Source organism: Triticum aestivum, chromosome 1B (genome assembly GCF_018294505.1).
Source record: "Triticum aestivum cultivar Chinese Spring chromosome 1B, IWGSC CS RefSeq v2.1, whole genome shotgun sequence".
Lineage (NCBI taxonomy): Eukaryota > Viridiplantae > Streptophyta > Magnoliopsida > Poales > Poaceae > Triticum > Triticum aestivum.
The window spans coordinates 94917055-94921413 of NC_057795.1; positions in this window are offsets into that span (position 1 = coordinate 94917055).

The following is a 4359-nucleotide window of genomic DNA, read 5'->3' on the forward strand; positions in this document are numbered from 1 at the left end:
AGATGCTGAAGCCCAAGTGCTAAGAAAGCTCAAACCAAATATCCCAGATCACAATGATGCTCATCAAGTGGCACAGGACATGAGCATCAGGAAGGATGCAGGTCTGAGACTTTGGAGGAAGAATGACCCTTATGCTGTGAGAAGGAAAACAGCAGTTGACTATGGGTTCCACACCAAAGAACATCAAGACTTCTATGAAACTATTCTGCTTGACAAGAAGCCAATTGTCTGTGACATGAGATGGGTTGACTGGACATACATCAGAGAGAATGAAGATCACTTCCCGAGAGTATATGACAGTTTCAAATCTTGTGGAGTTGACAAGTTTGTTGGACAGAAGCTCACTAAGTGGAATGATGAGCTGATCATGCAATTCTACTCCACTTCTCATTTCTATCTAGATGGAAGGATAGTATGGATGTCTGAAGGTACAAGTTTCCAATCAACTATTGATGAATGGGACAAATTGATTAAATGCCCCAGCAGAACAAGAGGATGACTTGGATGTGTATGCCAAGAAGAAGAAAGACCACAACTCAATGGAAAGCATGTACAAGGAAATTCCTGATGAAGCCCTTGAAACTCATAAGTTTGGCTCACTAAAGTACTTGTTGTCAGGTTTGCCCACTATCAACACCATCTTGAGGCATACTCTCTTGCCCAAGTCTGGAGATCATAGGATGATAAGAGGACATTCAATCAACTTGCTGCATATTTTTGATGTTCCTCATAAATTCAAGGTGATGAGTCTGATTGTAGAGACAATCAAGAGGATAGCTGCTGATCAGGAAAGGTCTTGTGGGTATTCTCCACAAATTCAGGTGCTCATCAACTCAAAGATGGGCACATGCACCTACTTGTTGGACAAGGAGCATTTACCACTCAGGCCAGAATTTGAAGACAACACAGTTGTGATGGATGAAAATGAACCTTCATCAGTGCAAGCACATGAGAAGAGAGCAAAGGCAAAGGCAGAAAGAGTTGCAAAAATGCCAACTATTGAGTAAGCATCTCGGGTGTTCTTGAAGAGCAAGCAAGATCAACTAGCCTATCTGATCGAATCTACTTTGAGGATTGAGAAGAGCTTGGCCACCCTAACTCAGAATCAAGAGAGCGTCAAGAGGATCATATAGACCAAGTTTTATTATCTTGATCTGAAAGTCACAGAGATAAAGATAGCAGTAGAGCAGCTCTAGGAGGAAGCAGAGGAGAAGAGGGGAAAGGCAACTACAGATGCTTTTTCGAGAGTGCCAAGAGGTCACAGGTCTGATGCAGTGCCAGTACCAGATACTAGAGCTACCACATCTGCACCAGCAGCCACAGCTTCAGTGCCACCTCCAGCAGCCACTCCACCAGCTCCAGCTACATCCATTGATGCCTTCGTCCTGGGAGTTATCTCTACACCGCCTCAAGAAGACCAAGCCTGAGAGACGCATAGCACTATGCATGTTTGAACTTTTTGGTAGCTTGTTGCCAAAGGGGGAGAAATATGTATAGATCATAGCCTTCGAGAGAGAGTGTTGCTTTTTGGTATCTCTTGATATTTGAACTTTATTGAATGCTTGCTTGATACATTATGTCCTTGTGTGAGATACTTGAATGATCATGTGTTTGATCATATGCTACTCTAATGTGTGATATTATCTCGTATATCCCTATATGATCATTCACTTTGCTTGGTCATAAGTGCATGCTTTTAATTATTATCATTTTGAGCGCTCCACCAAGATGTATGTGACATGGAAGAGTGACCCATGATACTAACCGATTGTGCATTTGCATTCAAAAGGAAATCTTAAATAATGCACAAATTCAGGGGGAGCTCTTGCTTATCACATACTTCTCAAAGTGATGATGTATTTCAATCTTATTATCATTTGTCAAAGCTTTGATCTATTACAAGATGTTGTCATCAATTACCAAAAAGGAGGAGATCAAAAGTGCAACTATCCCTGGGTGCTTTTGGTAATTATTAACAACATATAGCTCATTGAACTAATGCTATTACAAGATGAATATTTTAGGAAAGTTCAATGATTGGCATGGCATGGATCAGGAATGTGGACCCCTCAAAATGCTAAGGACAAAGGATTGGTCAAGCTCTAAAAGCTCAAGACTCTACATTTTACTTTTAATGATCCAAGATCACATTGAGTCTATAGGAAAGCCAATACTATTAAAAGGGGATGAGGTGTTGCTTAATGGCTTGCTTGCTCTCATGATGCTTAATGATATGCTGCAAAGCCCTCAACCACTTTCAGATATCCACATATGTCCCAAACCAAAAGTCAAACTCGGCCCTACCGATTTGATATATCCGGCACCACCGAGTTCATTTGACATAGCCACTGCCAGAAACCCTAGTCATATTGGTCTCACCGATAGGGATCTCGGTCTCACCGAGATGGGATTGCAAACTCTCTATTTCCCTTCGTAACGTTTCGGTCTAACCGAGATGAGCGATCAGTCCCACCGTGTTCGCAATGCAAACTCCCTGTTTCCCTTTCGTAACATTTCGGTCCCACAGAGATGAGCGAATCGGTCCCATCGAGTTTGCCTGACCAACTCTCTGGTTAGATTATTACCAAACTCAGTCCCACCGATTTGTGTAATCGGTCAAACCGAGATTATGTTATGCCCTAACCCTAATGAAATCGGTCCCACCGAGTTGACATGTCAGTCCCACCGTAATGCCTAACGGTCACATTATGAACTAAATCAGTCCGACCGAGTTTTCTGATTCAGTCCCACTGATATTGGTAAATTGTGTATAACGGTTAGATTTTGTGTGGAGGCTGTATATACCCCTCCACCCTCTCCTCATTCGTGAGGGAAGCCATCAGAACGTGCCCACACTTCAACTACTCATTTTCTGAGAGAGAACCACCTACTCATGTGTTGAGGCCAAGATATTCCGATCCTACCATATGAATCTTGATCTCTAGCCTTCCCCAAGTTGCTTTCCACTCAAATCTTCTTTCCACAAAATCCAATCATATGAGATAGAGTTGAGTGTTGGGGAGACAATCATTTGAAGCACAAGAGCAAGGAGTTCATCATCAACACACAATCTATTACCTTTTGGAGAGTGGTTTCTCCTAGATTGGTTAGGTGTCACTTGGGAGCCTCCGACAAGATTGTGGAGTTGAACCAAGGAGTTTGTAAGGGCAAGGAGATCGCCTACTTCGTGAAGATCTACCCTAGTAAGGCAAGTCCTTCGTGGGCGATGGCCATGGTGGGATAGACAAGTTTGATTCTTTGTGGACCCTTCATGGTGGAGCCCTCCATGGACTCGTGCAGCCGTTTCCCTTTGTATGTATGATAGCACCACCTATTGGAACCACGCCAAAAACATCTGTGTCTCCAATTGCGTTTACATACTCCAATCCCATCCCATTACTTTCTTGCAAGTTGCATGATTTACTTTCCGCTGCTCATATACTCATTGCATGCTTGCTTGAATTGTATTGTGATTGCTTGACTTATGCTAAGTTGCTAAAATCTACCAAGAACTAAAATTGGGAAAAGGCTAGATTTTTATTTGGACAAGTAGTCTAATCACCCCGCTCCAGACATACTTTCGATCCTACAGCCGTGAAGGAAATATGCCCTAGAGGCAATAATAAAGTTATTATTTATTTCCTTTTTTCATGATAAATGTTTATTATTCATTCTAGAATTGTATTCACCGAAAACTTAGTACATGTGTGAATACATACACAAAACATATTGTCCCTAGTATGCCTCTACTTAACTAGCTCGTTAAATCAAAGATGGTTATGTTTCCTAACCATATACATGTGTTGTCATTTGATGAACGGGATTACATCATTAGGAGAATGATGTGATGGACATGACCCATCCGTTAGCTTAGCATTATGATCGTTACAGTTTCATTGCTACTGCTTTCTTCATTACTTATACATGTTCCTCAGACTATGAGATTATGCAACTCCCGAATACCGGAGGAACACCTTGTGTGCTACCAAACGTCACAACGTAAATGGCCGATTATAAAGGTGCTCTACAGGTGTCTCCAAAAGTGTTTGTTGGGTTGGCATAGATCGAGATTAGGATTTGTCACTCCGTGTTTCAGAGAGGTGTCTCTAGGCCCAAGCATTATGACTAATGAGTTAGTTGCGGAATGAAGTATTACGCAAGAGTAAAGAGACTTGTCGGTAACGATATTGAACTAGGTATGATGATACCAACGATCGAATCTCGGGTAAGTAACATATCGCTAACAAAGGGAACAATGTATGTTATTATGCGGTTTGATCGATAAAGATCTTCATAGAATATGTAGGAGCCAATATGAGCATCCAGGTTTTGCTATTGGTTATTGACAGGTGATGTGTC